At 39.5% G+C, this 12,662-nt stretch overlaps 2 long non-coding RNA genes across 2 annotated transcripts; both read right to left on the bottom strand.

The window, feature by feature from the left end:
• Positions 1 to 3,957: 3,957 nt before the first annotated feature.
• LOC145812723 (uncharacterized) lies at positions 3,958 to 6,595 on the bottom strand. The gene is made up of 3 exons (XR_014356217.1): positions 6,549 to 6,595; positions 5,797 to 5,841; positions 3,958 to 4,088 (listed from the first exon to the last, which is right to left on the bottom strand). It is a non-coding gene; the product is annotated as an uncharacterized LOC145812723 (long non-coding RNA).
• Positions 6,596 to 9,707: 3,112 nt separating this feature from the next.
• On the bottom strand, positions 9,708 to 12,462 carry LOC145813690 (uncharacterized). Its single transcript, XR_014356912.1, has 3 exons — positions 12,275 to 12,462; positions 11,523 to 11,567; positions 9,708 to 9,823 (listed from the first exon to the last, which is right to left on the bottom strand). It is a non-coding gene; the product is annotated as an uncharacterized LOC145813690 (long non-coding RNA).
• Between the last annotated feature and the right edge of the window lie 200 nt (positions 12,463 to 12,662).

The following is a 12,662-nucleotide window of genomic DNA, read 5'->3' as shown; positions in this document are numbered from 1 at the left end:
AGACTTTGTTCGGTCCTAAGGTGTCATTCACCGAAGGGGGCTCCGAATCCGGAGACTTTGTTCGGCCCTAAGGTGTCATGCACCGAAGGGGGCTCCGAATCCGGAGACTTTGTTCGGCCCTAAGCTGTCATGCACCAAAGCGGGCTCCAAATCTGGAGACTTTGTTTGGCCAATCGGGATATCCACGAAGGGCGCTCTGAATCCGAATACTTTAATCTGCCCTAAGGTGTTATGCACCCAAGGGGCCTTCGAATCCGGAGACTTTGTTTGGCCAATCGTGACATCCACGAAGGGCGCTCCGAATCCAGAGACTTTAATCGGCCCTAAGTTGTCATGCACCAAAGGGGGCTCTAAATCCGGAGACTTTGTTCGGCCCTAAGGTGTCACGCATCAAAGGGGGCTCTGAATCCGGAGACTTTGTTTGGCCAATCGTGATATCCATGAAGGCCGCTCTGAATCTGGAGACTTTAAACAGCCCTAAGGTGTCATGCACCAAAGGGGGCTCCGAATCGGGAGACTTTGTTCAGCCCTAAGGTCTCATGCACCAAAGGGGGCTCCGAATCCGGAGACTTTGTTTGGCCAATCGTGATATCCAAGAAGGGCGCTCCGAATCCGGAGATTTTGATCGGCCCTAAGGTGACATCCACAAAAGGGGGCTCCGAATTCGGAGACTTTGTTCGTCCCTAAGGTGTCATGCGCTAGAGGGGGCTCCGAATCCAGAGACCTTTTTTGGCCAATTGTTATATCCACGAAGGGCGCTCCGAATCCCGAGACTTTAATCGGCCCTAAGGTGTCAAGCACCAAAGGGGGCTCCGAGTCCGGAGACTTTGTTCGGCCCTAAGGTGTCATGCACCAATGGGGGCTCCGAATCCGGAGACTTTGTTTCTCCAATTGTGATATCCGCGAAGGGCGCTCCGAATCCAGAGACTTTAATCATCCCTAAGGTGTCATGCTCTAAAGGGGGCTCCGAATGCGGAGACTTTGTTCGGCCCTAAGGTGTCATGCCCCAAAGGGGGCTACGAATCCGGAGACTTTGTTTGGCCAATCGTGATATCCATGAATGGTGCTCCGAATCCGGAGACTTCAGGCGCCCTAAGTTGTCATGCACCAAAGGGGACTCCGAATCCGGAGCGTTTGTTTGGCCAATCGTGACATCCACGAAGGGCGCTCCGAATCCGGAGACTTTAATCGACCCTAAGGTGTCATGCACCAAACGGGGCTCCGAATCCGGAGACTTTGTTCGACCCCTAAGGTGTCCTGCACCAAAGGGGGTTCCGAATCTGGAGACATTGATCGGCCCTCAGGTGTTGTGCACCACAGTGGGCTCCGAATCCGGTGACTTTGTTTGGCCAGTCGAGATATCCATGACAGACGCTCCTAATCCGGAGACTATGTCGGCCCTAAGTTGTCATGCACCAAAGGGTGCTCCGAATCTGGAGACTTTAATCGGCCCTAAGGTGTCTTGCACCAAAGGGGGCTCTGAATCCGGAGACTTTGTTCGGCCTTAAGGTGTCATATACCAAACGGGGCTCCGAATCCGGAGACTTTGTTTTGCCAATCATGATATCCACAAAGGGCGCTCCAAATCCGGAGACTTTAACCAGCCCTAAGGTGTCATGCAGCAAAGGGGGCTCTGAATTCGAAGACTTTGTTCGGCCCTAAGTTGTCATGCACCAAAGGGGGCTCCGAATCCGGAGACTTTGTTTAGCCAATCGTGATATCCACGAAGGGCGCTCCAAATCCGGAAACTTTAATCAGCCTTAAGGTGTCATGCAGCAAAGGGGGCTCTGAATCCGAAGACTTTGTGCGGCCCTAAGTTGTCATGCACCAAAGGGGGCTCCGAATCTGGAGACTTTGTTTGGCCAATCGGGATATCCACGAAGGTCATCCGAGGCTTCTGGCCCAGGCAGTTTTGGCATTTCTTGAGGGTCCTTCGAGGTAGAGGGAGATTGGGCGGATGGGCCTCTGCTCTGGTTCCTGTTATTAGAGGAGTTGGAGAGTTCTTCGTCAGTATATAAATTGTTTATATTATTTTTGTGTATTCCTAATCTAAGGAAATCGTCTTACCTCCAAACGGAGAGACAGCAATTTTGACATAACTCGTACTGAACGCAATTTCGACTTACAAACAAAATATTATTTTCTGCCCATTTTTTTACTTCTTCATTTAAGAAAGGAAATGAATTAGAAGGGCTAGTATATGGGGGCCTCTCTCTTTTGTAATGATCCCTGGAAAATGTTTTTAATTTGGGGTATTTTGTGACGTAATCAGTGGGACATTTTTCTTTATAGAGAGCAAAGAATTGTTCCTCCGTTTCTGCTTCGCCAAGTATTCCCCTCCAGAGTTTGTCTCTGTTTTTCGAAGGACTTCTCCCCTTAGATGAAAATTCTCCCCATTCGACGAACTCGCCCCCTTTCTGTATATACTGTCGACTTGTTGTTGGCGAGTGGAGTTTTTCTATATTTGGATGGTAGATCCTCCCTTGATTCCAGTGAGATCGAAAAATCTCGGGTTGGAGGTTTGGATCTTCTTCGTGCATTGAACCATGGCATGAAGGTGAGGGTTTCCATCTTCATGGAGCTCCCTTGCGACAAGTATGTAGTATGGCTGACAGGCTAGTTGGAGGAGAGACTGGAGGAGTTCTAAGAGTTGTTCTTTTGGGCATGGGCATTGTGGGTAGGTGTGGAAAACATTCTTGGCATAAAAACGGAAAGAGGCTTGGCGAGGCATTATTTAGCTTATTTAGTGATTAACACTTAACTTACACCGGTGTGAATGTTGTTTGTCGAGGCTTTATATAGGGGGAGGTCACACCAACTGGGGGGGCGCTATATATAATATTACTAGCGCCCCCCCTGTTGAAATTGTACCCGATAGGCAATTTCATCCGTCGATGGACGTACGGATGGTGACGTGTAAGGTGGAGATTAAATCCGTACTCACACCAAATAGTAATCACTATTTGGTGTGAGTGGTGTGAGTAGATGTGGCTGGATCCTGTCCACCCACGTCTCACGATCGTGGTGGTTTTGCTTGGAGAGAAAGCAAAGGTGCACAGAATTCCGCGTGAATGAACAGTAATGGGCGGGAATTCAAATTTTAAATTCCGAATCTCCGTATTTACAGCTGTCTATATGTCTGGGTCCAGCCTCAGATATTTGTCGGTGGAGAGAGATATGAGAGATATGCTTTTGCAGTTGGAGAGTTATTACACTGAGGTGATTTTCAGGTACCTTGTTTCGTCCCTCCTTTTCTTTCTGCCATTTTTGTCGATTTATTTGGTATACAATGTTGTACTCCTTAGAAGAGTATCCCGAGAATTACGGGCAGTTCACTCAAATGTGTGTAGATCGCTTTTTGACGTGGCAGGGCGCTCAGAATCCGGAGACTTTAATCGGCCCTAAGGTGTCATGCTCCAAAGGGGGCACTGAATCCGGATACTTGAATCGGCCCTAAGGTGTCATGCTGCAAAGGGGGCTCTGAATCCAGAGACTTTGTTTGGCCAATCGTGATATCCACGAGGGGCGCTCCGAATCCGGAGACTTTAATCGGCCCTAAGGTGTCATGCACCAAAGGGGGCTCCGAATCCAGAGACTTTGTTCGGCCCTAAGGTGTCATGCACCAAAGGGGGCTCCGAATCCGGAGATTTGTGTCACGCCCCAAACCCGCCCCTAAAAATTTTTTCATGATCCATTTGAAAACGAACACTTAACCTGTAATAAATAACATATGGGGCCTCATCGGAAGCATAAAGTAGGAAAATAACTATACATATAAATTCCATTGAGCTACATCTACATGCCAGGACCTCTTATATATCACATTCATCATGGAAAATAGATAAAGCTTCAAACCGTATGTTATAGCATCGGTGATAAACAACCATATGTACAAACCCAGCCCCATCATTGGGCTTATATAAAAATCATTGAAGTTCTACATCTTTAACTTTAAATGGGTAATCAAAATTAAGCCAACATTTCAATAGACTTTACAAAAATAAATGGCTTCGGGCAGCGCCTGAACCCACGAAGGTTGACAAAAGAAAACGGGTGTCATGACTAGGACTGACCACTTGGTTGGTTACCTACAGAAACAAACATTAGACAGAGTGAGCCAAACTCAGTGAATAATAATACATAAATAAAACGATGCTTAAATTGAAACATAACACATAGCAATGCATATAAAGATGTAGAGTTCACATACTTAGTCTGATTCTGTGCTACGTACATAACGGCCTTAAGTTCAATCTTGCAACACAAACATGGTGGCTATAAGCCCTTGAAACATGGTGCCATGAGGCCCTTGAAACATGGTGGCTATAAGCCCTTGAAACTTGTGGCACTAAGGCCCTTGAAGCATGTGGCATAAAGCCCTTGTAACATATGGCACTAAGGCCCTTGAAACATATGGCATAAAGCCCTTGTAACATATGGCACTAAGGCCCTTGAAAAGTTGGCATGAAGCCTTTGGACATGCATGTATGAACCCAAGAGGTGTCTCACACGGACTCTAGAGGTAACTCACAATGTAGCACTTAGTTCCGTGTAGCACTTTGTTTCATTTCATAACAACTTATACGGATGGCTATAAACCACATAACTTTCACATAATGTATGGACTCAAGAGGTGTCTCACATGGACTCTAGCGGTGGCTCACAATGTAGTACTTAGTTCCAAGTAGCACTTTGTTCCATACCAATAATCATTAGGTCTTACATACCAAACCATAAATGTAATGTCATACCCCGGAAATAAATTCATACATATGCATTATGCTTGAATCATAAATAGAAATCAGAATTCATATTTGCTTATACTTGGCACTGTAATAGTGCTAGCAAATCAATAATAAGTATTTTTTTTGTTCGTTCCATAAAGGAATCCCCCAACATTGTGAACTTGTAGCATACTTGAACATGTACATACATAAACTGGTAACATACGTAAACTTGTGACAGACTTAAACTTGTAACATATACTTGAAACATACCTGAACATACTTGAACTTGTAACATACTGGAAACATGCCTGAAACATACTTGAACATCATTCATTAATTCAAACAGAACATATCATAACTAGAGCATTTCTTGTTGTATCGTGTCATTATCGTACGCTTAATAATGAGAGACTAATTCACATTCTCATGAGGGTCACATAATGATGCTAAACTTTGCACTTATATCGTAGATTCTGGATCACTTCCAATTAATAAGCAACATAACAAATTAACTTCAATTCATCTGGATACATGTAGCTACTCTTATATTTACTCAAAATCCATTCTTCAAGAATGAACATAAATTCTTTTGGGTAAATGACTTACTTTACGTGCTCTCTTATCAATAGCATTCATCTTTGTTTAATCATTCTTATATGTTAACATAGTTGCCTTGCCTTGTAATTAACATAGTCCTAATGGTAACTGTTACATCATTCCCATGAGTTGACATAATTAACGTAAAGTTAACAGGACATTCCTGATAATTAGTAATGAAAAGTAAGTACATTCTCATTAGATTATAGATGGCTTTATTGGTTTTACAATTTCACAGTTCGGCCCTTGGCCTGAGGAGTTCACACAATCACAAGTTCCTTTGATGTTTTCATAATTCCATAATGTTTCTTACATAACATGCATAACTTCATAAACTCTTTTGAAGTTTCCATAATATCACAGTGTTTCTCACATAGCATTCATAACATTTATGTCAACATAATTCTTACGACGAAGATTTAACATCAATAACGATAAATGGTTAAAGGTACATCAAAGTACTACTACTCACAGTGATCGGTTCCCGGTGGTAATGGTACAATGTCCTCGTCTCGACCTACAATTACAGTGCACAACACATAATATGAGGTTATATTTGATCCTTTACTTATTCTCTTTGATCGTTCAATCAATTAGTCATGGTGGTACCAAGCTCATTATTCTTTAATATGTTGTAATCCATGTCTTAGAAAACAGGAGAAATCGATAGGAAATGGTTTAGGTGAAGAAATGGTACATAACTAATTGACATAACGTGGACAGTGGTCACTAATTTGGGTATAACTTTTTCTGTATTTAGAATTTGGGAGTGAGACTAGCGCCATTGGGAACTAGACTTCCGGGGTTTGATTTTAGGCTCAAGAATCACTCAAAACGGAGTCCAGATGCAAAAGATATACCTATTCACAGTTGGCTGGACAGAGCTATCTCCGCACGTGCCGGTGAACAGTGCCGCACGTGCAGCCCTGGACAGTAGCTGTCCGAAAATGGCTGAAATTGTGGGACTTCTCATTTTTAAAAATGAAACCTTAATTACATGTAAATCAAAGCCCAAAACCCTTTAATACATGACCAATTTCACATTATTGTTCTCCATCAAACACTATAACCTCACAATAAGCAAATTTAATGATTTTACTTCTTCAATCAAGGAATTCTTAAAAAATCAAGGTTCATGGGTTCAAAGCTCACATCTTCTATATCAATCCATGATTTCAAGTAGTAGATGGATTCTATGCAAGGTTAATAATTAGAGCCACATACCTTACCCAAACCTTTGTTCATCCCTTAGTCTCTTCAATTTTTCCCAAGCTTTTAGCTGATCTTTACTCTTTCTTCTATCTTCTTCAACCATCTTCAAGCTTCTATGGATGTTGAATTCCTTAGCGAGAAGCTTTGCCTCTTCTCTCTCTCCCTCTCTCTCTCTCTCACGGTTCTCCTTCCCCTTTCTCTAGATATTTTTATTTGTTTGTTTGGTTCAAAATAGATGAGTTCAACAACTCATAAGGCATATATGCATATATAAAAGCTTCCCACAAATAGGAAGGGCCAAACACGCCCTTATGAATCGCACAAAATCACATTTCAATTAAACTTCCCAGATAACTCTAAAAATTATGCTGATCATAAATATGTCCCCTGTTCCGGTATCTGAAGTCTTTAAGGCCTTTAATTTGCAGTATAGAGTTAATCACCCAAACGTCCATTAACGAATCAGACTAATTAGATTTTAAATTAATTTTCCCAAATAATTCCAAAAATTCCCATTAACATATCCAAGTACTCAATTTTGATTTTTGAACCCATAAAGGTCGGTAATTCCCATTTTAAGTCCGTAACTCAACTGATAATGCTTCAATTCTAATAGATATAATTAAATTAAACCACATCATTTCATAGGGAAATAAAGATGATTTCTTATACGCATTTTGGGGTCATTACATCCTTCTCACCTTAAGAAGTTTGGTCCTCCAAACTTGATTCTCCTTGTCACAAGTCTAGTTCTGTCTTGGACATATAACATTTCTCAATCAGTTAGCCATTCCCAATTTTATACAATCAATTTCAATGGAGGTTGCTCGCAAAATCACAAGTAATGCGTCTTTACTGACTAATTGGTAACGCACTTGATAGTAGTATGTAATAACATCAAAGTATCGTCTCATTATTCATAACTTGTACATTTGAATTTATTACTCCACAAATCATATCTTTCACATAATATGACAACTTAAGGGTATTCAGAAATGAATTCATTTCAAGTATTCGTTCGCATGCAGCTCATAAACTATCAAACATAATTCAAACTCACAAATAACCCCCATTATCATGATTCCTCAAAGGTTAAGGAAACATTCACGACATAATCACGTTTCAAAGGTATATACCTCGTACAAGAATTAGACCCATCGTAGTAATTAAATTCTAACTCAACAACTTCATGGCTCTTTGTTCATTATCTGAATTAGACTTATCAGTTCAAATCAAATCTCTAACAAACTCCAAGTGCCAACCTAAATTTCATATCAAGAAATTACATGTTCAAAGTAGAGGATTCGTAAAATCAAATACCGATCAAACCTTAATGGTCATACTTCCCACATTACAGTAAAGTAGTATTCATTTAAAATCCATGCTGGCTTAGAAGACCTCAAAGTCAACATCACGACAGCAAGCACATAATACATTTACCATGAAATTCTTATATTCTTGTTCCATAGGTAGTAAAATGTTTCTAACATGGACAAAAACAGTTTCCAAAAATATGTAATACATAAAGTTCTTCAAACCCTTCATACGTACATACAATACGTTGTTCAGAGATATTACTCAGAAACTTATCAGGCCTTTCAAAGATATCAGATGATGGAATAATTCTCAATAGCCTTAAACTTATTTAAACTTTGACAGAACAATCTCCGATTTAACTTATAACAGATAGGCAGAATAACTTGAGGCTCAACATAAAGCTTTCATCAAGTATGCAACAATAAATTATCAATTAAAGAACTCATTCACGCATAGCAGAATATTTCTTTCAGAAATCTTGTCATATCTTGAACATTCGGAGCTTCGTAGCGTATCTAGTAATTTTGGAAAATTATCCAGAAAGCTTATCATGTCATAAACATGTCGGAAGTTCATAACATTTTGATCATTTCGAAAAACACTTACTGTTTAAAAACATGTGATCACAAATCATCCTTATAGTATCAAAACAAAGAACATACAGTTTTGTAACTTCTCGCAACATACTAGACACTTGGTCATGTCGTCATAAGTTGAAGTTGACTAGTTAGTCATAAACTTTACTTAACCCCTTTTTAAATACAGAATAGGGATTAGTTTAACAGTTTGCATTAAAATGCAGAAACAAAATTCCAATTTTTTTTTTTACCGGTATCATATGGGCAGACTCATCATATAGGTGGGGTTCTTCATATTATTCGACCATTCCTTGTAAGAAATCCTGATTACAGATTACAGATTACGCATGAACAAAACAGAATCACTATATGTATAACTTTTTATCACAGCTAGTCCTTTTCAACATATTACAAAGTATCATGCGAAACTTATTTTAGCAACTATCCACTTACAATAACCTCTCGAACTCGCAGGTTTAAACATTGTTATAATAAGAAGGATGTGCCTATGTTACAGAAAGTGCACATCGCACATATTATCTTATGTGCGCACTAAATCATGTAAGTAAGTCATCTAAATAGATGCTTCGCAGATATTTATCAATTCTACAGTCACAATTAATAACACACATTTCACTTAGTCATAGGCATATAACTTGTCTTACCGTTCAACGTGAATTCTTACCACGCTTCCGCTGCGCAACTTTATTGATTTAATCCCAACTGCAGGTCTTACCATGTTCTGCATAGTAATCAATCACAATATATACAAAAAATGTATAACAGACATGAATAATAACCATTGCGGTTAGCGTCATTACATGTACCATTATCGTTGCTATCAATTCCTTTCATGTGCACTAAGGATGTCATACATGATGCCTAAGTCTTTTCTGGACATCCTAAAGCTCAATGGATTCGTGTGTGAGATAGCAACTCGTGCTCTGATGCCACTTGTCACGCCCCAAACCCGCCCCTAAAAGTTTGGGCATGACCCGTTTGAAAACGAACACTTAACCTGTAATAAATAACATATGGGGCCTCATCGGAAGCATAAAGTAGGAAAATAACTATACATATAAATTCCATTGAGCTACATCTACATGCCAGGACCTCTTATACATCACATTCATCATGGAAAATAGATAAAGCTCCAAACCATATGTTGTAGCATCGGTGATAAACAACCATATGTACAGACCCAGCCCCATCATTGGGCTTATATAAAAATCATTGAAGTTCTACCTCTTTAACTTTAAATGGGTAACGAAAATTAAGCCAACATTTCAATAGACTTTACAAAAATAAATGGCTTCGTGCAGCGCCTGAACCCACGAAGGTTGACAAAAGAAAACGGGTGTCATGACTAGGACTGACCACTTGGTTGGTTACCTACAGAAACAGACATTAGACAGAGTGAGCCAAGCTCAGTGAATAGTAATACATAAATAAAACAATGCTTAAATTGAAACATAACACATAGCAATGCATATAAAGATGTAGAGTTCACATACTTAGTCTGATTCTGTGCTACGTACATAACGGCCTTATGTTCAGTCTTGCAACATAAACATGGTGGCTATAAGCCCTTGAAACATGGTGCCATGAGGCCCTTGAAACATGGTGGCTATAAGCCCTTGAAACTTGTGGCACTAAGGCCCTTGAAGCATGTGGCATAAAGCCCTTGTAACATATGGCACTAAGGCCCTTGAAACATATGGCATAAAGGCCTTGTAACATATGGCACTAAGGCCCTTGAAAAGTTGGCATGAAGCCTTTGGACATGCATATATGAACCCAAGAGGTGTCTCACACGGACTCTAGAGGTAACTCACAATGTAGCACTTAGTTCCGTGTAGCACTTTGTTTCATTTCATAACAACTTATACGGATGGCTATAAACCTCATAACTTTCACATAATGTATGGACTCTAGAGGTGTCTCACATGGACTCTAGCGGTGGCTCACAATGTAGCACTTAGTTCCAAGTAGCACTTTGTCCCATACCAATAATCATTAGGTCTTACAGACCAAACCATACATGTAATGTCATACCCCGGAAATAAATTCATACATATGCATTATGCTTGAATCATAAATAGAAATCAGAATTCATATTTGCTTATACTTAGCACTGTAATAGTGCTAGCAAATCAATAATAAGTATTTTTTTTGTTCGTTCCATAAAGGAATCCCCCAACATTGTGAACTTGTAGCATACTTGAACATGTACATACATAAACTGGTAACATACGTAAACTTGTGACAGACTTAAAGTTGTAACATATACTTGAAACATACCTGAACATACTTGAACTTGTAACACACTGGAAACATGCCTGAAACATACTTGAACACCATTCATTAATTCAAACAGAACATATCATAACTAGAGCATTTCTTGTTGTATCGTGTCATTATCGTCGCTTAACAATGAGAGACTAATTCACATTCTCATAAGGGTAACATAATGATGCTAAACTTTGCACTTATATCGTAGATTCTGGATCACTTCCAATTCATAAGCAACATAACAAATTAACTTCAATTCACCTGGATACATGTAGCTACTCTTATATTTACTCAGAATCCATTCTTCAAGAATGAACATAAATTCTTTTGGGTAAATGACTTACTTTACGTGCTCTCTTATCAATAGCATACACCTTTGTTTAATCATTCTTATATGTTAACATAGTTGCCTTGCCTTGTAATTAACATAGTCCTAATGGTAACTGTTACATCATTCACATGAGTTGACATAATTAACGTAAAGACATTCCTGATAATTAGTAACGAAAAGTAAGTACATTCTCATTAGATTATAGATGACTTTATTGGTTTCACAATTTAACAGTTCGGCCCTTGGCCTGAGGAGTTCACACAATCACAAGTTCCTTTGATGTTTTCATAATTCCATAATGTTTCTCACATAACATACATAACTTCATAAACTCTTTTGAAGTTTCCATAATATCACAGTGTTTCTCACATAGCATTCATAACATTTATGTCAACATAATTCTTACGACGAAGATTTAACATCAATAACGATAAATGGTTAAAGGTACATCCAAGTACTACTACTCACAGTGATCGGTTCCCGGTGGTAATGGTACAATGTCCTCGTCTCGACCTACAATTACAGTGCACAACACATAATATGAGGTTATACTTGATCCTTTACTTATTCTCTTTGATCGTTCAATCAATTAGTCATGGTGGTACCAAGCTCATTATTCTTTAATATGTTGTAATCCATGTCTTAGAAAACAGGAGAAATCGATAGGAAATGGTTTAGGTGAAGAAATGGTACATAACTAATTAACATAATGTGAACAGTCGTCACTAATTTGGGTCCAACCTTTTCTGTATTTAGAATTTGGGATTCAGACTACCGCCATTGGAAACTAGACTTCCGGGGCTTGATTTTAGGCTCAAGAATCACTCAAAACGGAGTCCGGATGCAAAAGATATACCTATTCAAAGTTGGTTGGACAGAGCTGTCTCCGCACGTGCGGGTGAACAGTGCCGCACGTGCTGCCCTGGACAGCAGCAGTCCGAAAATGGCTGAAATTGTGGGACTTCTCATTTTCAAAAATCAAACCTTAATTACATGTAAATCAAAGCCCAAAACCCTTTAATACATGACCAATTTCACATAATTATTCTTCATCAAACACTATAATCTCACAATAAACAAATTTAATGATTTTACTTCTTCAATCAAGGAATTCTTAGAAAATCAAGGTTCATGGGTTCAAAGCTCACATCTTCTATATCAATCCATGATTTCAAGTAGTAGATGCATTCTATGCAAGGTTAATAATTAGAGCCACATACCTTACCCAAACCTTTGTTCATCCCTTAGTCTCTTCAATTTTTCCCAAGCTTTTAGTTGATCTTTCCTCTCTCTTCTATCTTCTTCAAGCTTCCACGGATGTTGAATTCCTTAGGGAGAAGCTTTGCCTCTTCTCTCTCTCCCTCTCTCTCTCTCACGGTTCTCCTTCCCCTTTCTCTAGATATTTTTATTTTTTTGTTTGGCTCAAAATAGATGAGTTCAACAACTCATAAGGCATATATGCATATATAAAAGCTTCCCACAAATAGGAAGGGCCAAACACGCCCTTATGAATCGCACAAAATCACATTTCAATTAAACTTCCCAGACAACTCTGAAAATTATGCTGATCATAAATATGTCCCCTGTTCCGGTATCTGAAGTCTTTAA

The sequence above is a fragment of the Camellia sinensis genome, chromosome 15 (genome assembly GCF_055761805.1).
Source record: "Camellia sinensis isolate YWXY chromosome 15, ASM5576180v1, whole genome shotgun sequence".
Taxonomy (NCBI): domain Eukaryota; kingdom Viridiplantae; phylum Streptophyta; class Magnoliopsida; order Ericales; family Theaceae; genus Camellia; species Camellia sinensis.
Note: the sequence above shows the minus strand (reverse complement) of the source record. Positions and strands in the feature narration are given on the sequence as shown.